General features: G+C 37.8%; 2 long non-coding RNA genes across 3 annotated transcripts; both read right to left on the bottom strand.

The window, feature by feature from the left end:
- Positions 1-13649: 13649 nt before the first annotated feature.
- LOC121372029 lies at positions 13650-15245 on the bottom strand. Its single transcript, XR_005957879.1, has 2 exons — positions 14311-15245; positions 13650-14114 (listed from the first exon to the last, which is right to left on the bottom strand). It is a non-coding gene; the product is annotated as an uncharacterized LOC121372029 (long non-coding RNA).
- A 2654-nt stretch (positions 15246-17899) lies between these two features.
- Positions 17900-19724, bottom strand: LOC121372030. 2 transcript variants are annotated; one of them, XR_005957881.1, is made up of 3 exons: positions 19598-19724; positions 18638-18805; positions 17900-18352 (listed from the first exon to the last, which is right to left on the bottom strand). It is a non-coding gene; the product is annotated as an uncharacterized LOC121372030 (long non-coding RNA). The 2 variants fall into 2 exon arrangements; XR_005957880.1 differs by having other exon boundaries at positions 17900-18355.
- Positions 19725-24368: the final 4644 nt, after the last annotated feature.

Below are 24368 nucleotides of genomic sequence, written 5' to 3' on the forward strand. Positions count from 1 at the left end.
AAACAAAAGAAACATCTACAAGTCATTTCTTTCGATTTGCTATCACATGCCAGTGTTCGAGATTAACGGTATCCCGATATCCCGGGGATACCAGAATTTAATTTTGGATACCAGACTTCAATAACCCAGTATCGCACCGGGATACCATATAATGTTGTTGGTCTTTTTAATTCTGCATTTTTATTTTTCACTGAAACAATGAAAGTCGTTATTTACCGGTGAAGTTAAGTAACAGTATTTTGGAGCTCGTACCCAGTCTAATGCTATGCCGTAACAATACCTCCCCCATCTCATACCCAGTCTAATGTTATATTGCAGCAGTAGCGACTGCAAATGTTTTTGCCGATTCCGTTTGATTGCGAATTTTATGAATTCCGCGATTTCGATTCCGGCATTGCAATAGACTGGAAACGAGAACAGTGTCATCCAAGTTTGTTACGATGTTATTTTATGAATTTCATTTAAGTGGGATACGAAATTATCAGGTGGGATACCAGATTTTGAAATGTTAGTATCCAACTGGGATACTGCCCAAAATTTTAAATCTCCGACACTGCATGCGATATTTTATTAACAAATAGTTGGCAACCAGTAATCTTTGACTCATTGATGACATCAGTATACCTACCGATGTAACTTTATTCAAGTTATAAAGTGTAAACACTGAAAAAACCCAAAAAAATTTATTGCTTGCCGCCATGTTTTTATTTGCACTGGTACCCAAAGATTTGTTACTCTAATGTTAATAGTAGTACAGTGCAAGCGTAAAATGCGAAACGGTAACCAGTCTTTTATTAGTTTTTAAAGGTTACATGTCACCATGTATGTTGCAAAACGGTCCATGTATAAATTATTAATTTAATTTATAAAATATCACATAAATTGCAAAAAATAAATAAATAATAAAAATAACTAATTACACAATATCATGAAATAGGTAAATATAACAAAGTACCTATATTGAAAAATTACTAATTTTGTATGTTGTTGGGGTTTTTTGTTTTGGGGGGGGATGGGGGGGTTTTTTTTTTGGGGGGGGGGGGGGTGAGTGTGGGGAGGATTTCCCATTCTTAAGTACATAAATATATACTCATTCATAAGTGATAGAATATTTATTTGTTTTTAATACTGTTAATTGTCGTAATATGTAACATGGATTATATATGTATGTATGTATGTATGTATATATGTGTGTGTATGTATATATACATTGTATATATATATATATATATATATATATATTAACTTAGGTGGTTTTAGTGGAAACAATTATTTAAAAAATTTAATAAGTAACTTTACTCTAAACTGATAAAAATGGTTTCATGTTTTTCTAAACAAACATAAAGTGTGCCTAATGAGCCTATGTGTTGTCCAAATTGACAAATTGATTACATATGATCTCAGTATGCAAAATGTACCCGGTACACTAAAAAGTTAATTATTTTAATTTACTGTGGTTTTTTAATTTTTTTATCAACAGTTAAAATTGGGCAAGTGAATTTTTTACCATGGCCAGTGAATTTTCAAATCCAATGGCAAGTGAATTTTAAAAAATTATAGAACCCCTGCATCTATAATGATATATACATATGTTCTAATAAATCGTGAATTTATGATATTCTGTTCCTTTTGTTATTTATGTATTTAGTTGGAAACTGTTTTGTTTGATGTCATTTTGTATTATGGCCACCACAGAGGAACGGCCGGTGAACGCAGACCAAAAGAAAACATTAGAACAGTTTTATTTTAACCCTCGTACACCCGAGGCATTTTACGGTCCATCTAAATTTCAAAAGTCTCTGAAGAGACGAGGATTATTTCATATTAAAATCAACAATGTGAAAGAGTTTTTAAGTGATCACGAAGCGTAGTCTTCACAAACCGGTGAGACATCGTTTTCGTCGTCTCAAAGTGAGAGTGAACTCAATAAATGAGATGTTTGATCTCGATTTAGCCGACGTATCACGTTACAGTAAGTGGAACGATGACATACGCTATTTACTCATGGCTGTAGATATTTTGTCCAGACATACTTGGATTGTTCCTTTATCCAATAAAAAGACAGATACAGTTCTAGGAGGCTTTAAATCTATATTGAAAGAAGATCGTTTACCTAAGAAGGTACGGGTAGATAAAGGTAGTGAATTCAAGGGTGCTTTTAAAACTTATGCTGAAAAGCCAAACATTAAATTGATTGTCACTCAAAACGAGAACATTAAAAGCGTTGAAAGATTCAACAAAACATTTAAATAACTTTTGACAAGGTTCATGACTCGCAATAACACGAAGCGATATCTCGAGGTGTTGCAAGACTTGGTGTATAACTACAGTCACACAATACATTCGTCTTTGGGTAAATGGGCTCCAGCAGATGTTAACAGCAACAATGAGTTAAACGTATAGCATCATCTTTATGTCAAACCTATGTCGGCTCGAGTGAACGTGAATAAACCATTACAAAAGTTCTTATTTAACGTGGGTGATTTGGTTAGAATGTCATATTTTAGGAGATCATTCAGTAATTAAGTAGACTTGCGCTGGACAGAGGAACTGTTTAACGTAGCTTCGCGCACACGTCGGCAGGGTATAACTATTTATCATCTGAAAGATTTTCACGATGAAATAATTAAAGGTAGTTTCTATACCAACGAGCTGCAGAAAATCAACAAAGACCAAGACGTGTTGTGGCAAGTGGGGAAAATACTAAAGAAGAAAAGACAAGGTGGGGAAACCTACTTTTTTGTCCGGTGGCTTGGATGGCCTGCATCTTTTGATTCATACATCGAGGAAAGTCAAGTAAAAAACATTTATCAATGGAGAAATATATCATATTGTACAGCATGGATTCTAAAATATTTTTTCCGGATAACAACCCATATCATTTTCGAGTAAAGTTAAACCAGAGACTAAAGTTTGCAGGTGTTTGGATAGTGTCTCTCGCAGAGCTGAACTTTGGGGAAATCGACATACATGACATAAATGACTTACAGGTAGACGTGTTGTGTAATTTGTGTGACAGTAGCTTAGTGGGTGAAGGTTTTGTGCCACTGCTGAGACGGTCCTTGTGGAACATACCCATTGTTGTGAAGGACAGTGATTACATTGATATACATATAAAATCGGCTTCGGACACTCCTGACTCATTCATCAAAAAGACGACGAGTGTGACACTACTGTTGCGACGTTATCCATTTCTGGAGTAAATTACCATGGATCGGAAACTTTACGTGCCTGATGTGAATAAATGGTTAAAGTATTTTGATAAACGAGAAAAGATTGTTGTTCATTCAAATAAGCAGGTTGGATCTGGAGTTGGGAATTACAAGGACAAGTGGTTTTCTTACATGATACCGATCGTACCGAGACATGTAAACAGTGATGAGGACAAAAAGAAAAAGCCAGCTAAAATAGAAGTGACGTCACAAACGCAAAACGTAGTTGAAAGAGCTGAAGCCAAAGAGGCTATAAAAAGAAAAAAAAATATACCAATCCAATCGTCAGAAGCAAAAAAGTCAGACTAATGACAACACAGAATAAACGAGCTCCAACATAGATGGCCCCTGCGTGTGCTGTAACCTCACCGTGGTGCAGGGTTGTAACATTCTCTTTGAGAATGGCCAATACAGAACAAATGAAGTTTAGAGTAAAATTCAGTGTCCGTAAAATTCTGTGATATTTGTATTTGGTTTTTTGCACAGTTCTTTACACTGTTTTTGTTTAAACCTTGAATTTTTATATTGATAGTGATGATCATCACTTTATTTATTTGCATTACCATAGTTTGACACCCAATAGCCGATGTATTTTTCGTGGTGGGGTGTCGTTAAACATTCATTCATTCCAACATAGACGTATAAATCAACTATTGACGAAAAAGATATATTTGTATAACCAAACGGTATGTCGTTGTTAACGGACTGCCTAGTGCACTCTACCTGTTTTCTATGCCTCCATATCAAACGAGCGTCTTTCAACATTACTACGTGGATGTCAGACCCGTCAGTCAAATTACAGATTCGTCCCCGGTAGAATTCCAAATTTCAAACAGTGGAAGCGACTACGTGGATTTGAAGCGAAGTCGTTTACATGTTAAATTGAAAGTGAGTCACTCTGACGGAACTGTTATGAGTACAGATGAACACGTGGCTCCGGTAAATCTATTCATGCAAGCTTTGTGGTCGCAAGTCGCCGTGTATTTACAAGGTCAGCTGGTGAGTTCGGCGAACAATCATTATCCCTACAAAGCAATTATCCAAACATTGCTGAACTACGGTGCAGACAAAAGCAGACCTCGAAAGCACTGATCCCATTACAGGTATTAATTCTGGACTATCGGACCGAGCTGTGTTCATCGCTGACAGCAAAATCATTATTATGGAAGGTCCATTGTGCGAAAATATTTTTAACATAGGCAGGTGAATGGTGTGGATATGACTGTTAAATTATTTCGAAGCTCCGTCTCCTTTTGTCGGATGTCTGGAAAGTCGGGTCAGGAGTACACGATCGAGTTGCAAGATATTTACTTCAAGATATGTAAACTGAGAATGAACAGTGCTCTTATTTTAACACACAACAAGCTGTTTGAAAAGTCCAATGCCTTGTACCCCTTCACTAAAACTGAAGTTAAAATGAGCAGTATAGCCTCTTCGCAACAAAGTTACACGTGGGACAGTGTGTATATGTCACATTGTCCAAACAAACTAGTTGTTGGATTTGTAGACGGTGATGGTGTGAGTGGATCCTATACAAAGAACCCGTTTAATTTTCAGAGTTCATTAGTGAAGACGGTATCATTGTATTTGGACGGTGTTAGTGTGCCTGGTCGAAGCAGACGACATGAGTGCTTACGTGAATTTGTTTGATGGTGTTAGCAAATTGGGACAAGACAGCGGGAATTACATCGAAAAACCGAATTTGCTCTTGGAAATGGACTGTTTGTTTTTAGTCTCGAACCAGTTTTTGCTGATTCTGATTATTTAAGCTTGCTCAAAAGCGGTAATCTGCGTTTAGAAGTACAGTTTAAATCGGCATTGACAGAGACAGTCGGTTGCGTAGTGTACGGTGAATTTCCTAGCTTGAATGAAATCGATCAGACCAGAAACGTGTTTGCTAAATAGACAAATTATGTATGCTTCACAGATTCAGTGTGCTGTAAACTGTGACCCAGATTTACGTTCACATATTGTAGGTGTGTACACCTACAATATGTGAACGTAAATCTGGGTCACAGTTTGCCACGGTTAATCCGAGGTGGAAGCTGGGGATGTATTGTCAACACAGATCCAACTGACCTCCCGGGTACACACTGGATTGCATTCTATTTTGACAAAAATAAAGGAGAGTTTTTCGACAGTTTTGGTAAACCATCCGAGTATTACAATATAAAATTTGTAGAATTTTTAAAGAAACATTCTATACGTTATGTTTACAATAGCAAATGTCTTCAAAGTGTGAATGCTAAAACATGCGGTTTGTATTGCCTGTATTATTTGTTACAGAAATGTAAAACCGAACTAACAATAACTGATATTGCAAATCAATTCAGTGATTATAAGTTACAGAATGATGTATTTGTATTGAATTTTGTATCTAAATATTTTAGATATTGTACACCACATGTTTGTAATAAATGTGTGTATTGAATGTTTGTTTGCTTCTTTTTTTATATTAGTATACAAATAATCGAGATGGTTCATTTTGTTTATAGACGAGCAGAGAAGACGGACATGGCTAGATATGTCATAAAACATTATGAATTGTTAAGGCATTTTCTTGCATTTAATGATTACAATGAAATTATACAAGATGTCATAGCTATGAGTCATGAACAGATGTTAGCGGTGGTCGCCATAGCAAAGCGTCTACTCGACAATCACATCCCTGTAACGAGGAGTGAACAGTGAAGGTTTTTGCAAAGAAATCCCAATAATTCATATGTAGTTGTTTTGCGTCAGTTCATCCATTCTTCCACAAGGGACCCCACTAGAAAACGACTTTTGATTGATAACACACCCCTGACTGCATTTATATTGAAACCAGAGCACGTCATAGCAGTAACGACTTTTGATTGATAACACACCCCTGACTGCATTTATATTGAAACCAGAGCACGTCATAGCAGTAAAACAAGAAGGTATCAGACGTGCAAGATTATTGAATAGAGCAAGAGCTTAAATATCCAAGTCAACAATACTTGTCCTCATTTAGTTATCCAACATTGCTTTTACAACATGTCCATCCAAACCAGCGATACTATAACCCAAGAATGTCTGCTTCCCATACAGACACCTACGACTATTTCAGTGATTGGTGGGTCATCAAGTGGAAAAACATTTCTAACCAAACGTATGTTGGAGCAGGCCAATGTTATGTTTAATAGATCACCCAGTCTAATTGTATATTGCTATGCAATTTGGCAAGACCATCTCTAGTATTCACTTCCAAGCCTGAACGAATTACAAGGGTGGTCTGTTCAGTCCAACAAACAGATGATCTTGGTGCTTGACGATTTCATGATGGAAGTGTGTAAGTCATCTCATGTTAAACCTCTATGTCCCATCACATGGGTATAACAGTGATCAACATACAGCAATCTGCCTATCCCAAGGGCGAATGTAACAGAAGTATATCCTTAAACACCCATCTGTTTATTTTAATGTGGAACCCACGTTCAGCTCATGAGTACAAAATATTAGCCTCTCAGATGTTTCCTGGCCAGTCTAAATATTTTTGGGAAGCATACCGTGATGCTGTGGATGGGAAAAAGTATGGTTATCTGATAGTGGATGCCACCCCTTATAGCGACTCCAAATACGGTCGATTGCGTACTGGTACATTTTCAAATGAAGTACGTACAATGTATTTACCCAAAAATTGATCCTATTTATATAAAATATCAAACGCATACTACATTGGTTCATTTGTATACCCCTGCGTGTGCATTAACCTCACCGTGGTGCAGGGGTGAACATTCTTTTATAGAATGGCCAATAAATGCACAACTCCTCGTATGAGGTGCCTTGTTTGCGTGCCTTGTTGGCCGTGAGGTGCGACCCGTGAAAATGGACGATGGGATCCTGGTGCTTGAGTTTGGGCATACTTGCGGGTATGACTTCTGGCAATACATCACTTTGGCCTGGAGTTCACTTAGACGGGTGGTCAGGAAGGCCCGACCTGATCAATCAGCTGGTCACGTCAATCTCAAGAGCAAACCAACCCCTGTTTTGTTTAATTTGTCACGAACGAACATTGCTTAGAATACCACTTGTATTATTTGCTCTTGGGGCGGTGGCTAGGGTCAATCGGGTAAACTAACGTTTTTTCTTTACTTTGCCTGCGTATATTAACCATGTATCCCTGGCATGTATGTCTGCTGGTTATCCGCAGCATCGTGTCCCCTTGTTGGACTCTGTGGTGGGTGGGGGGCATGGTTGACGAATAATGATTCATTTAACATGGATACTATTAAATTAAAAACAACAGATGGGGCCCTGAAAAGGGTCCACACCGATGTTTCGGACTCCTCATCTTTTGATGAAGAGTCCATGACTGCCTCAAAATCAATTACGAAGAAATCACGTGTGATCTCTTCAAATTGGCCAAGGTTCCTCGTCATCAGTTCCACTGATGATGGGGCCTTGAAAAAATTGTCACCTTTTGCAATTCAAAAGGGGCTCGTCGGTCTAGCCGGGGAGCCAAAAAATGTTACAAAAATGAAAAACGGATCGCTGTTGGTCGAATGTTCGACAGAAAAGCATTCTAAATGTCTTCTCAAGTCGACTATTCTAGCCAACATTCGCATCATCGTACTGCCACACACTTCTCTGAACTCCTCGAAGGGAGTTATCAGATGCCGAGATTTGGAAGGTGTTAGTGATGAGGAAATCTGTGACAATCTTACTTCACAAGATGTCACAGTCGTCAGGAGAATAAAGGTTCGGAGGAACAACGAATTGGTTCCAACGAATACCTTTATTCTAACATTCAGTACTCCTACCCTTCCACATTCGATTAAGGCTGGATACCTCAACATTCCTGTTGAGCCTTTCATTCCTAATCCACTTCGATGCTTCAAATGCCAGAAATATGGCCATGGTCAAAATACTTGTCGAGGCAAACTGACATGTGCTCGTTGCGGTCAGTTTGACCACGACAGTAAAACTTGCAAAAAAGACCTTGTATGTACAAACTGCAAGGGAGATCATTTCGCGTACTCGAGAGAGTGCCCGATGTGTAAAAAGGAAAAGAAGGTTCAGGAGGTTAGGGTTGAGAAACGTCTAACCTTTGCTGATGCCAGAAAACTGGTGGAGAGATTTCAACCTGCTAGAGTAGCAGCATCATATGCTGTTGCTGCTGCAGTGAAGGTCTCCACCAGAAGTATTTCAGTAAATACAGACTTGACGTGGCAATGCGATGATGCAAAGTACAAAAAACTATCCGATGTTGTAAACGTGGAGAAGAAAACTGCAAAAGCTGCTCAGCAGCAGAAGGAGGCAGCTCAGAAAAAGAAGCAAGCTCCTGTCAATGCTACCACCTCCACACAGGTGTCTTTGGACACAAACAAATCATCAGTTGGGTTGAGTACTGGGATGCCAGTTCTCAGCCTACCCAAGTTAAAAAGCAAACCAGCGAAGAAGGATCACACCTCTGGGCGGCTTAAAAAAGCCGAACAGAACTTAACAACAAGTAATATGTTTCAGGCTCTGGATGATGGAGGTGATGAGATGGAAGTCTCATCACTTGATTATCCAGGAACAAAACGACCACCACCAAAGCCAAAGATAACTCCCATACTTCCTCCCGATGGCGAATAAAGTCATCCAGTGGAACTGTCGTGGGCTTAGGGCCCAATTTTGATGAATTAAGTCTACTAATTCAAAAATATAATCCTATTGCGGTATGTCTTCAGGAGACTTTCCTGAAGGACACTGACAATATTAATATTAGAGGGTTTAACCTCTATCACAAGTTTCAGGAAACTGATAACAGAGCTAGGGGTGTTTCCATTTTAGTAAATGAAAATATCCCTCAGAGTGTAATTACATTAAATACTAATTTGCAAGCTGTGGCTGTAAAGGTCACAGCCCATAAAACTATAACTTTCTGCTCTCTCTATTTGCCCCCTCGTAATAATTTCAACTTCTCTTCGACCAACTCCCTAGCCCTTTTGTGGTTATGGGAGATTTCAATGGTCACCACACTTTGTGGGGATGCGAGGATGTAAATACTCGAGGCAAACAATTAGAAGACTTAATTCTCAAAAATGACTTAATTATATTCAACGATAAAAGTCGAACTTATTTTCACGCTGCAAGTGGCTCTTTCACTTCAATTGATCTAACTTTATGTAGTCCATCTGGAAAGTCGGTCCAGACCCCTGTGGCAGTGACCACTTTCCGATTGTTTTTGGAGAATGATGGACCACCATCACTTGAAAGAGTTCAAAGATGGAAGTTATGGAGGGCTGACTGGGATCAGTTTCAGCATCTATGCAGCACTCGTCTGCAACAATCTGCCATTGACGATGCTGACGATCTCATGTCCTCTTTTACTTCCATTTTGAAAGAAATTGCAGAAGAAACTATTCCCAAGACTTCGGCAGTGCCGAAACGTTTCACTAAACCATGGTTCAATGAATCATGCAAAGATGCTATTAAGGAACGAAACAGGCACATTGAGAGGTTTAAACGGGAACCCACCTGGGACAACCTCTCTGCCTATCGTATTGCTAAGGCAAAGGCCCGCAGAGAGATCAGACAAAGTAAGAAAACATCTTGGAGAAAATATGTCTCCAAGTTGAATTCCCAAACCTCTGTGAAATCTGTGTGGAATAGGATCCGTAAAATCAAGGGAAAAGAATCCAGCAGTACTGTCCATCATTGTCTGTCAATGACACAAACGTCACATCTCAACGTGACATCGCCAATGCACTGGCAGACAACTTTTCACATAACTCCTCTTCTGCTTTCAGCTCAGATGCTTTTACATCTGTCCGTACTAAAGCTGAAAAGCAACCTATTAATTTTTCATCTGAGAATGCTGAAGTATACAACAGGCCCTTCTCTTCGGAGGAGTTGCAGGATGCTCTTCGAAAAGCCCATGATACTTCGGTGGGACCAGATGAAATACATTACCAACTACTAAAACACTTACCCAAATCTTCTCTTTTAGTTCTTTTGAACATCTTTAATAAAATCTGGAGTTCTGGTGACTTTCCTTCTGATTGGAGGAAGGCTATTATAATTCCTATTCCAAAGCCTGGCAAGGATCCTACTGACCCTACCAGTTACCGCCCCATCTGCAAAACTATGGAACGAATGATCAATCGTAGACTTGTCTGGTTTCTCGAGTCCCACAAATTGCTTACTAACGTGCAATGTGGGTTCAGATCCAGTCGAGGTACGGTTGATCATCTCGTTCGTTTTGAAACGTTTTGTCGCGAGGCCTTCGTCAATAATCAACACCTGGTTTCAGTGTTCTTTGATTTGGAAAAGGCCTACGATACCACATGGAAGTATGGGATTTTAAAAGACCTCCATGGCATGGGCCTAAGAGGTCTTCTTCCAAATTTTATTTCTAACTTTTTAAAAGATAGAATTTTTAAAGTGCGAGTGGGATCCACGTTTTCAGATTCCCACTCACAAGACATGGGGGTGCCCCAAGGTAGCATCCTGTCGGTTACCCTATTCTTAATTAAAATTAACAGCATCTCCCAGTGTTTAAAACCTGGTGTCGATTGCTCACTATACGTTGACGATTTTCAGATTTGTTACAGGTCGTCCAATATGAGTATCATTGAGCGTCAGTTGCAGCTTTGTTTGAATAAGCTTCAACAATGGACAACTGACAATGGCTTTCGATTCTCAAAGTCAAAAACGGTCTGTATGCACTTCTGCCAGAAAAGAGGTCACCACCTAGACCCTCAGCTGTTTCTGGACAAAAGCCCGATTCCCGTGGTCGAGGAGACCAAATTTCTGGGAATTATATTTGACAGGAAGCTATCTTTCATACCTCATTTAAAATATGTTAAAAAGAAAGGGCTAAAGGCCCTAAATATTCTCAAAGTTATTGCCAGCACAGAGTGGGGAGCAGACCGTAAGGTTATGCTCCGACTGTATCGATCTTTGATTAGATCTAAACTAGATTACGGCTCTATTGTGTATGGGTCGGCACGCAAGACTTACTTGCAGATGCTTGATCCCATACACAACCAGGGACTTAGGCTTTGTCTTGGTGCTTTCAGAACATCTCCTGTGGAAAGTTTGTACGTCGATGCACACGAACCTAGTTTGGGTGCTAGACGTGCAAAGCTGTCTCTGCAGTATGCTACCAAGATAAAGTCAATGCCAAAACACCCCACCCATAACGCTATCTTTGACAACCGATTTATGAAGTTGTTTGATGCGAAGCCAAATGCAATCTGCACATTTGGTCTTCGCATTAGGCAGCTTTTATCTGCTTCCAACATTGATCTTTCAGACATTTTGGAAACACCTTCATATTTTGTTTTGCCACCTTGGTGCTTAAAACCACCTAAAATTGTGTTGGATCTCGTGCATCTGAAGAAAGATCGCACGGATCCAATTATTTATAACCAATATTTTATGGAAATAAAAGAGAAATACTGTGACTACATCCCTATTTACACGGATGGGTCACGGGATGGGAATTCTGTGGCTTGTGCCACAGTTTTTTCATCAGACAAAATAATCTCTATGAGATCGCCTGATTTGGCATCTATATTTAGTGCCGAAACTTGGGCAATTATTAAAGCCCTAGAGAAAATCAAAAACTCTAGCTCCTCTAAATGTATAATCTATACCGACTCACTTTCGTGTCTCCAGTCTTTACACTATATGAAGCTGGAACATCCCTTAATTGGGATGCTGATACGAAAGTGTGTCTTTTTATCTATTAACAATAAGAATATTGTGTTTTGTTGGGTACCCAGCCATGTTGGCATTAGAGGCAATGAAAAGGCTGATTGTGCTGCCAAGTCTGCTTTGACTTTGCCACGTGCCAATGCTGGTATTCCCTATAGTGATCTCAAACATCACGTAAATAATTATATGTTTTCTACTTGGCAAGATGATTGGAACGGTGCGGTCGCGAACAAGCTTCATTCTGTTAAGCCAGTCCTGAGAGAGTGGCAGTCCTCCTATAGGCGGTGCAGAAGGGATGAAATAGTTTTGTGTCGTGCTCGCATCGGACATACTTACATTACCCATTCATTTATTCTCAAGAAGGATCCTCCACCTCAGTGTGAGCATTGTCAATGTACACTAACGGTGCACCATATTTTGGTGGAGTGTAATCATCTGATCCAGACTAGAAACGATATATTCGAAGCAAGGGATGTGGTGGAATCCTTTAGATTCCACCCTGAACTTGTACTAAAGTTTTTAAAAGAAACTGGATTTTATTCCAAATTTATATTTACTTTTGTGTAATATTTGATTTGTAACATGAATTTTACCTTATAACAAATGTGATATGTATTATTTTGTACAGCTCTTTACACTGTCTTTGACTTCACATTTCAAATTTCATGTACTACTACACAGCTCTATACACTGTTTTTAACCTAACCTTTTATTTTTACCATTGTATGACACCCAATACCCGATGTATTATTTGTGCTGGGGTGTCGTTAAACATCCATTCAATGGTTTATTTGTATCTTAGACTGACATGGGAGAAGAATATTCCCGGATCATTGTGGCTCATCCTAGAGGTGAACCAGAAATACTTTTGTCATAGAGACTGTATTCATTGACTCAATTAACCGTGTTTTAGCACGTGGAGTTGACATTCTGGATTGTTGGAGTGGACCGTACTATTTCATACTAAAAAGATCAGGGCGTTTTTGTTTTTTTGCTGTAAATTATGACAGACTTAATTAACAACAATTTTAGTTATCTGACACTTTTCAAGGATGGAAATGTAAAACAGAGACGTGCTTTGTTGATTCACGCATCATCCAACCAGTTTAAGGCATTGATAGAAGTGATTTACAACGTCTTATGTGGTAATATTGCAATATCGGACCGTGTTAAAAAAACGCTTGCATCGTTACAGATCAGTCATTCGTTCATTGGCTAGCAAGACAGTTCACAACAAACATAAACCGCAACTGTTAAAATCACATCAGCTTATTATAACTCCATGTATTCTGGCTTTGATTGCTTACTTGAGGGACGAGAACGAAACTACATACGATGAGCAAACCGATGATTCTGTTATCGAAGGAAACTTATCAGAGACTTTTGAAGAATCAGGTGGGGAATGAAAATCAAACCGAAAAGATGGAATCAGTTGAGCCTGGACAAAAAAAAAAAAAAAAATACAAAGTTTTTCGAATGTTCTTTTTGGAATTAGCTGTATTCAATCAATTGGTAAACTCATGGCTCTCTGGTTCTTTATTAAAGATCAAATACAATTAGGTCACTTGTCTTTCAAGGATCAAAATGAACTCATGACAAAAGACGGTCAAGTTTTCAACAGATCAGATATTGTTCATCTGATACTACAAGAGAAACAGCCTGCAGACTATGAGCGATTTGTAAAAGTAATGAATGATTTAAAGGCCCCTGTAACACTATTGAATAATAAACAACTTGGTTTTGGAAATAAAAAACGACAAACATTACTAAGTCATCAAACATTATATTTAAAACGTAAAGCAGTTAATGGTCCACCAGGGCAGAAAATAATTAAGACACATAAATCACTTGAAAAGTTTGAATAAAGACGGGTTTTTTTTTTTTTGTCTTCTGTCATCATGAATACCATATTTGTTGTGTGAATAAACATTTTTGAAAAACTTAAGTTTTATATTTCTATCTGTCATTATTACAGCCATTGCTGTGTTCTGTTTATGTTTTGACACCACTTGTATTGTGTCTTTCATTTATAGCTATTCACAGAGCCTCGTCAACAGAAAACCATTTCAGTGAGACCTTTTTTTTATTTTTGAGCTTATTCACACAAATGTCTTGCACCATTGATCTGACGATATCCATCTATTTGTCTTTCTGTGATCTGGTAAGAAGACTTGAATATTTCTTTGGTGAGCGTCTCCCATTGTTACTGTCATCAAAGTTAGCAAAATGTGTCTGTTGAGAAAATAGAAGAAACATAATAATAATAAATAAATAAATAACACATCTGTTTTTGAAGGGATGGTCACTTTCTGATACAATATTCTTCATCTTGAAGACTTTTATCCAAAAAGTCAAATATTTATATTTTACAAATAATTATGATGGTATACCTCACTGTTAAAACTGACCATAAATTAAAGAATCTTACCTGTGTCCAAATCGTACTTGGATACATGACATCGGTGGCTCTATCACAGATGGTTGATTGCATCACAGATGTCTTATATCACTGTTTGCTATGCACATTATCAAATGAATTTACTAACACTGTGAAAATACTTGAGAAAAAAAAGAGGGCATTCTTTGTATGAAAAAATAAATAAAAAAGACCAAACGTTTTTTTTTTTTACAATGGATTGTACCCATCGTCTAAAAGGTATCTCTTATCGTCTAAAGGTGTCAGTGCAATTTTCGTGGTTTTGATGGTATACAGTTCATTGTGAAAAGATCTAATCTGATGATAAGAGGCCATAGTCTGTTTATGTTTGAAAAGACAATCTTTGAACATCTCATGCCGAAGATGCTTACGAATAAATGTTTTTTGAATGCCCTTTGCTCTCAGTTCTTCCTTTGTTTCACCTGAATTTTTTTTTATTATATACGAATAATTTTTAGCTCGAAGCCCAACAAATTCACTGATGATTTTACCACCCGCTTCATCCTTCATAACACCAATGGCTTTGTGTCTTTCGGATAGTTGGACGTGTCAAAGAGAGAGAGATTAGCATGCATGAAGTCATATGGGTCGACCTACGGAAGCCGAGAATTTGATATAATAAACTGTCAGTGTCAGTCATGAGTACTTTCAAACAATTTCCGTATTCTTTGAGCATGACATTATAATGAAATTCGTACAAAATACGTTTAGCATGTTCCAAAATGGTGAAACCAACAGACACAGGTTGATTTAGGGTGACTGACACTTTTTCCATGCTGACAGCGACCAAATGTTCAGAAAATTTTTTGATAGATTTGAAATTAGGTTTTGCCGTGTACCGTCGCAATCTCTTTTTGTCTGTAATTAGTTCTACCTGTTGATAATTTCTTATTTTGCAACTGCTTTCCATAGACACCGAATTCGACAATAATTTACACAAATATTTTGAGAAATCGTCCGTGGCTTCTTTGCGCTTTTGTGTATTAAAATCCATGGATCCTGAATAAATGTTAAGACTTTGTGAATTTTTACGAGTTTTAGGCCCAATTGCAGATAGAATTGTAAAGTGGAAAGATGAATGACATAGTTACTTTTATCTTTTAACGTGGAAAACAGTTTGGTTCCCATAGATTTATTCATTTTGATTCCCATTTCTTTGAGAATGTTTTTGTGGTAGGGGGAGAACTGATCATAGGGAATGCTCTCTTTGGTCGGTGCAACGGGCAAGGGTTTGATGAAGATGATGCAATTCGCGTGGATATTCTAAATAACAGTCTAGAATATACCCCAAATCTCCCTCAATATCAAGATGGAGCCAATCAATATTACTTATGTCTTTTTCAGGAACCCATTTAAAATCCCCTAGGGGAAGTTGTAATGACATGGCTGCCCCATATAAGTTATTGACGTCGAAATATAATAATGTGGACTCGGGTTGGTTTGGGTCAAAATTGGCCATGTGTCTGTGGTTGATGGATGCCACACCCCCTCGGATACCCTGTTCAATAAAATTATACATGTCAGGGTCCGTTAACAGATCTAAAGACACATCTGGTCATTTTTAGACAAGCGTCCATGGCCATCCCTGGGAGTGTGTAGTACTGTAGGGGATCTAACTCGTAATATTTCAAACACGTATCACGGAACGCTTCCATGACGTCCGTTAAGATCAATGTGTCTACGGAGACGTAAAGCTCCATGAATTCTCGGACAGATTGACAATGAAACGTGTCCCATATCCCACGTGCAAAGAGATATTCTTCTTCGGACTTTAAACAGGAATAAAACTCATCCCGACTGGGGAAGGCAGTTTGTCGTAGTTTCTCAAAATTGTCTACATATTCATAAAAATAGGGAAGTTTGCAGGTGAGAAAGTCCACGTGATCAGGAAAATGACCACGTAGATATTTGAATTGGTCTTGACCTTTACTTCTCAAATTGTTGGCCAATGTTTGCAAGTTGGTATTTAAAAATGTATAACTGTCCAAAAACCGGAGGTTATCAATTTCAAACATGAAATTTTTTTCCGAATTGTGGGGGATACATTTAAGTTTGCTTCCGGCAAACAATTCGGCCGCTTGCAATATCAACTGGTTGTCATATCGAGATGCGTTGTGACAAACCACGGGGACAAATTTACACTCTTGATAATTTACATTACAATATGAATGACACACTCCCCTGAATTCACCTGTGAGGTGGTCGTGGTCTACATGTCTGTCCGATTCGAGTTCGCCTCCACACAAACAGCACACAGTCGTACAACTGATGACTTGTTTATCCCACTGTGTTAAATGTATGAGGACAGGATCATTTAAGATCTCACTAATCTCCTGCTAAAATGTTCTCCATAAAATGATGGGATGCATGTTCCCCACTAAACTTCTTTAAATCTAACGAGTGGAGAACAGGGTTCCGATAGACAATTTGGTAAGAGTAGCCACATGGGATATGATGTTGAATGCATTGGGTGTGGTTGCCAATAGTATTGCCTCCCTCTAAAGGAGACAATATGCATTCAAAGTCGGCATTTTAATGGTTTTAGACACGTGACCTAAGCCAAATTGTCTTGTTGGGTTGGGGCATTTGTATTCTCTGAGCTTTGTAATAACAATATGGCTTGTGATTCAAGAGACAATCTTCTGAACTGAACGTCCACAGACACTTACGACAGATGTATTTAGAATGACAATCCCCAGGTCTCCGCACTAATGCAGCCAGTGAAGTGATCAAGACGTAATGAGACGTCTGTTCCGAATTTATAAATAAAAGGTCGACGTGACGATCTGTTTTAGGGGAAATATTAAATTTTCTTCATCGTCCTTTTTTACTTTTTGACTGAAGCCATAGACGTTAATACTGAGATTATTCACTTTTTCAAATTTACTTATATCTTTTAAAGCCATAGGAAATTTAAATCCTTCTAAGTGCAATTCAGATATGTGCTGTATGTAATCATCTTGGAGATCCTTATGAGACGTAAATGAGGGGTGTAAGTGAGCCAAAATGGCACAGATGAAACATTTATGATCGTCTATATTTCTAATGTTAAGAAGACTTTTCTTTTTCCGTAACTCGAATGGCAAAGGAAGATAAGAACTGCCGCGAAAAGGCTGAAACTATGTCACTGTCAATTTCACAGTCATGACCTCTTCGAAGTCTAAACTCGACGAGTCCCCCTCAAAATTGTCCATGTCAATCATTAGTTTATGTATAGCTTGCGCGTAAGCCATCTCCAAATCATCAGCTGTAGTAGCTGGGGTCATTTTAGTCCTAAAATAAGGTTCGGTGAATGTCTTTTCACCACTGAGTGCCATCTTACTAAATCTGAATTGGGTACATATACCCCACTTGATAGAATGCTTTGATTCTATTTCAGTTTCCAAATGTTGAATGATCTCCTGCTGAATGTTTTTAAGTAAAACATTGGATCGGCTCCCTCTTGACCGCGAGAAACGAAATCAAAATCCCGTGCCTGCCCGTTAATGGCCTGACGAGAACACCCATTTAATTGTCCACTGGACCTCTTAGGTGTTGGTCCCCCCCCCCCCCCCCCCCCCTTGTTGAGCGGGACGTTTCAGATGCTTATGTTTTGTGTGTGTCGTGAGTACTTTGACAGATGGAAATTGTTTTTGTTTTTTTCACATGCACATGTGAAAAATTGAGACTGATGGGAAGAGGTGGAAGATTGAATATCAGAGGCTTGACAAGTAGAAATATGTTTTCTGTACTGGTCAAAGGATGGTAGAACCAGACTACATGTCTGACACGTCAAACTATCTCTATCGTTTAGATGATATGTTTCCATGTGTAACTTTAAACAATCCTGACGTTTAAAGGTTTTTAGACATTGATCACATGAAAAACTCTATTCTAAAGGTCCACAATTGGATTGATGTCCGAGTAATTACCGTTTTGATCCATAAGTCTTATAACAAAACTCACAGGTGTAGACTGGGGTTGTGAAATAATTTTGAGACATGTTTTTAATAATGTTAATTAATATGCATTAGGAAACAGTAAGATTTTTTTTCTGCTGAAATAAACAACGGGTTAATGAATATAATTTGTTGACACCTAATGCTAAAGTGCTGAGTAACTAACATTAAAACGTAAACAAAATATTTAATCCAATCATTTTTGAATTAGTAGCCAACACAAATCAATTTTTATTAAACATAATGTAAAAATATAGAAGCAAAATATATCTGAAACTAACAGAATCATATTTCTTGTGAAAACCAAAATGCATACATCTATCATAAACGGTGGTATTTGTTTTAATTTTTAAAATTATTTTTTAGTAAAACGATCTTACCTGATAAACAAAAAGAATATTCACCGAAGTCCAAAGAAAAACGTATCTACTTTGCTCCACCAAAGCAGTCATTCAAACAATGAGTCGACTTTGTCTACTCCTCGTGCTAATATGCCTAGCTGCTCGTTTGCATCACAATACTTCGTTACCTCTTGACCGTGTTAATTTCTGTAAATACCGTAATCATACCTAATTATGAGTATTATTATTTATTCATCTGATTACTTTTTGTATTTATTTTTTTAATGGATGCTATACTTATGACATCGAGTTCAGAATATCATATATACTGCATATGTATCTAATAATTAGTCCACGCTTGTACCATAGTATTAAACATGTACACCGAATAAATTAGATCATACGAAAACATGTAGTCAAATAAATTTATTATCTCCTCAAAGATTATAAACGGAACATTATATTGAAAAAAAAAAACAGAGCAAGAACATTTAACTTCTTCCTACAATCGATCGTGACAGGAACACTTTAGTCTCGTTTTCACGATTTGTCGTCGTAGTTTGCACTTAAATATGTGTGTTAAACGTCTGTGGTAAGTGTCTTTCAGTTGAGTGTAGCAATAAACACATGTAAAAGTATCTGTCCTTGGTTTGTTTCCCCAAGCATAAATGGGTAAATATCCACGACACACACTGCACTCGTAAGTTGCTGCTGCGATCATTATTATAAAAAAAATAAAAATAATAAACAATATTATAATAATTGTATAAACATTATGTGCGTATATGTGTTGTATTAAGGTATGTGTGTGTGCGTGAGAGAGGCGTGATTGCATTGACATTATTTTATCTCTAATGTGAAATAATTAAACAGATTTTGTTTAGTTTTTATTATCAAAAACAAAATGTTATTTAAAAAAAAACAAATACATACGGTTAGCATTACGAATCATTTGGCATTTTATTTTAAATTTTTGTTTTTTAGTAAAAATATTCTTACCGTATATCCAATGTAAAGTAAATTAAATATCCAAGTTGATACAGCGAAGCAGTCATTCAACACTTTGTACGTCGTCGGTATTATTTAAAGTGGTTTATTTTGCGCTGCCGTCCAAACATATTGTTCGTGGTTCAGCTAAATTACAATCATAACTGTTACTTTTCATACGTGCTGACATTATTTCCAAATTCACGTGTCACCGAGATAAACTACGCGAACAAATTGCTAGCTATTAGCTACAACTTGCTGCGTTTAACTTTACTCTCCATACATAAATTGTTTTTTAATCGATAATTTCTGTAAACTACCTAACTGGTGGTTTATTTGCGCTGTCGTCCAAAAATTGTTCGTCGAATTACTATAATCATAGGTCAAGGTGTTTCTGTCCGCACACGTCTCGTCAATAACTACACGAATTTTCGTTGGCTTATCAGGCTGTAAATCATAGGTCAAACTACGGGATTATTTAGTCATTACGTATAAATGGCTGTAAATTAATTTCTGTAAATTGTTTAATCGGTGTTTGATCTGAATACTTCGGTTTGTTAGTGATAATGTTTGCCAACTTGGCAATTATCTGACGCCATGGTCTCGTCAATAACTACAAGATTTTCGTTGGCTTATCCAGCTGTCAACCATAGGCCACGTGACACATTATACTTGACTCCTGTCACGGGGATTCTATAATTCCCGTAACTGAATAAAACACGATTATCAAGGTATCTCTCCTAACTGTATATCTATTAGATCTCTCTGTAACAGGCTGTTAAACCCTAGTATGGCTCTTCTCTAGGTATGATCAGAGATACGATCTTATATAAAGTATATATTATTATAGCACGTTAGTTCTCTAAAAAACACAACAAAAACACAATACACTTTGGAATCTGTATTAATCTACGCTGACAAATGTACAGCCGTAGTAGTTAATTAATAACAGCAATAATAACAACCCAGAACTGATCACTTAATTAGTTAATCTCTAGGTGTCTAGTTACACAATATGTGAATCACTTCACCGTTACACCACACCCACACGTGTGATAATTGAGAAACGCTTACAGGAGAAGTTAATTAATAAAGGAATTACAACACCATTCCTAACTGGTTAATTTTTAATTAACCCTTACTACTCGTTCAGTAACGTGTGATAATTTAGAAACGCTTGCAGGGGAACTTAATTAATAAAGGATTTGTTTGTTTGTTTGAATGTTTGTTTAACGACACCCCAGCACAAAAATACATATCGGCTATTGGGTGTCACAAATGGTAAGTACATGAACATATTTATATAGACTCATGTAAAACCACAGTGTAAGGAGCTGTGAGGAGGAAGTATAATACAATATATAAAATCAAGTTAAGTATATCTTAAAATTTTGTATAGAAGTCAAAGTGTTTTAAAAACTTTACAATTAACATTGGATGGAATTTAAACGATTCCAAAACATTTCTGTTGCCAAATATATCATTTCTTGTCGGCTTGAGATGATCACACTCCACCAAAATGTGCCGCACAGTCAGTGTACACTGAATTTTAATTAACCCTTAACTACTCTTTCAGTAATCTGTAACACAAAATTAATACTGGTACCTATCATAATAAAGACAATAACCTACAGTTTACCTAGGGTCTTCTAGGATGACTGGCTAAGCTTTATATTACCAAATACTCATATAATGTTAGAACAAAAAGTCTACGATTTACTTCGTCAGATGGCCGAAGACACTGTCTAAAGAATATTGGTATAATACAGTATTAAAATATTTAAAGTCACATCAATCACATCAAGGTTATACACAGAGCAGAAATGATATTTACCAAGTCCTAACGGACTACGTTCGTGATCCCCTGGAGCCGTCCTAATTCGTTCTCCTCGATATCTCTAAAACACTAGCTATTTATTATAAATCAGGATTTTGCCTGGGAGTACAAGGCGGTACCTCACGTATCATCTCATAGTCTGACTCTACTAGAGTCGGTATTATTTCTCTCTGATCGTCAGACTTACTGACGCCATCGTCGCCAAAATCACGGTTGTAAAACCGCACTCGCAGAGGTATTACGTAACTACTCGCCACATGGCCTCCGCAGCTGGACTAAGTGCATATTGGAATGTCCGATCGTGCGAAGTATTACGTAACAAGTTGCCCATCTGGGCTACGGGCAATAAACTGCACACGGCCCTCTAACACAATTAAAATCGCCACAGGCGAAACAAATTTAAGAGCATGTACCGTGACATCTTCAATGACTACAGTATTTAATTGGCTTATCCAGCTGTCAATCATAGGCCACGTGACACATTAGGCTACGCCTCCTGTCAATCAAAAGGCGTGTACTTATCAATTTACTACTACTATAACAAACAGCAAAACATTAACATCCCTAATTACAATAACATTTTTGTTCTTCATCTTATATTTTAAAGGGACATTCCTGACTTTGCTGCATTGCAAGATATTTCCGACTAATAAAACAGTTCTACGATTAAAGGGAAATTCCTGAGTTTGCTGCAATTTCTAAGATGTTATTGACTAACAGATTTTTTAATGATTGTAATGATATATCAACTATATTTTTTCTGCATAAAATATTAGTGGCTGTATATTAAACGTGTTTTTGATCGTTTTAAAGGGACATTCCTGAGTTTGTTGCATTGTAAGATGTTTCCGACTAATAAAATAATTGTACGATAAAACTTATATATTAAGTATATTTTCTTGTTTAGAATATCAGCGTCTGTATATTAAATGTGTTGCTGGTCGTCTTAATATTTGTAAGAAGCCCAAACTGAATTTTGTCTTCAAATAATTTCGTACGTACGACAAAAATCTTTTTTCAGGAAATAAAATGAAATTTAACCTAATACAAATATTAGAACGATCAGAAACACGTTTAATATACAGCCACTAATATTTTATGCAGAAAAATATATCTGATATGTAATTACAGTCAACAAAAAGTCTCTGTTAGTCGATAACATCTTAGAAATTGCAGCAAACTCAGGAATGTCCCTTTAATATTTATACTAGACTCCCCTGCGTGTGCATTAACCTCACCGTGGTGCAGGGGTGAACATTCTTTTATAGAATGGTCAATAAATGCACAACTCCTCGTATGAGACACCTTGTTTGCCGTGAGTTGCAACCCGTGAAAATGGATGATGGCATCCTGGTGGTTGAGTTATGGTTAATGTCTGCAACCGAGTATATTGCCATTGACAATACACCACTTTGGCCCGGAGATCATATAGACGGGAGGTCAGGAATGGCCCGACCTGATCAACCGGCTGGTCACGCCATGCTCTAGAGCAAACAACCTCTGTTTTGTTTATACAGTCAAGAACAAACATTGTTTGCTTTACCGTTTGTATATGTTGCTCTTGAAGCGGTGGCTAGGGTCAGTTGGGTGATTTATTGTTTGTTTATTGCCCAAGTATATCAACCATGTATCCCTGGCATGGCTGTCTGCTGGTTATCCGCAGCACCATGTACCCTTGTTGGACTCGGTGGTGGGTGGGGGGCATGGTTGATGAACCTTTCATCCTTTAAATATGGAGAAACCAAAAATTCAAATACCAAATTCTGATGGGACCCTGAAAAGGGTCCACACCGAAGTTTCGGACTTCTTGTCTTCGGACGAGGAGTCCATGAAATCAAAGTATACTGTGAAGAAATCAAAAGTGATTTCTTCACAAAATTGGACAAGGTTTCTTGTCATCAGTTCTACTGATGATGGGGCCTTGAACAAATTATCCCCGTTTGCCATTCAAAAGGCAATTGTTGGCTTGGCTGGTGAGCCAAAATCAGTAAAAAAAAATCAAAAATGGGCTGTTGGTTGAATGTTCAACCGACAAGCATTCAACTTGCCTCCTCAAATCGACAGTTTTTTGTAACGTGCCGATTAAGGTAACTCCGCATACCTCCCTCAACTCGTCAAAGGGAGTGATCAGATGCAGAGATTTGGAAGGTGTTACTGAAGAAGAAATCTGCGAAAAGTTCTCAGGGTGTTACTGCGATGAGGAGCATAAAGGTTCGTCGAAACAATGACTTGTTACCGACGAATACTTGTATCCTCACCTTTAACGTCCCTATCCTTCCTCAATCTGTCAAAGCCGGTTACCTTAATATTCCTGTTGAACCCTTTATTCCAAACCCCTTGCGTTGCTTCAAATGCCAGCGGTTTAGCCATGGTTAGAACACATGTCGTGGAAAACGTACATGCGCTCGTTGTGGTCTATTTGATCATGACAGCAAGACATGTAAGAACGATATACTTTGTCTCAACTGCAAGGGCAACCACTGTGCATACTCGCGAGAGTGTCCGCGGTGGAAGCTGGAAAAAAGAGTTTAACAGGTGAAGGTACAAAATAAATTGTCCTTCACGGATGCCAGGAGATTGGTGGAGACAGCAACACCTACAGTCGGTGACAAGTCATATGCAGCTGTAGCTGCAGCTGCTGCCAAAGTCGCCACTAAAAGTGTTGCAGTCAACACAGACCTCACCTGGCATTGTGATGAAGCCAAGTACAAGAAACTATCTCATATTGAGAAGACGCAAAAACAGGTGCAAAAAGCAGCACAAAAACAAAAAATCACACCCCAGAAAAAGGAAACTGAAACTCAAGTGTCATTGGATTTTAAAATTCCACCAAATAGATCGAGCATTAGTCTCCCTAAGACAGGCAATGACACAAAGAAATCTCCAAAGAAAGCTACATAAGTACTGTCTGGTAGGCTGAAAAAGATCGAACTACGTTCGGTCCCG

This window comes from Gigantopelta aegis, chromosome 4, assembly GCF_016097555.1.
Source record: "Gigantopelta aegis isolate Gae_Host chromosome 4, Gae_host_genome, whole genome shotgun sequence".
NCBI classification, from domain to species: Eukaryota; Metazoa; Mollusca; class Gastropoda; order Neomphalida; family Peltospiridae; genus Gigantopelta; species Gigantopelta aegis.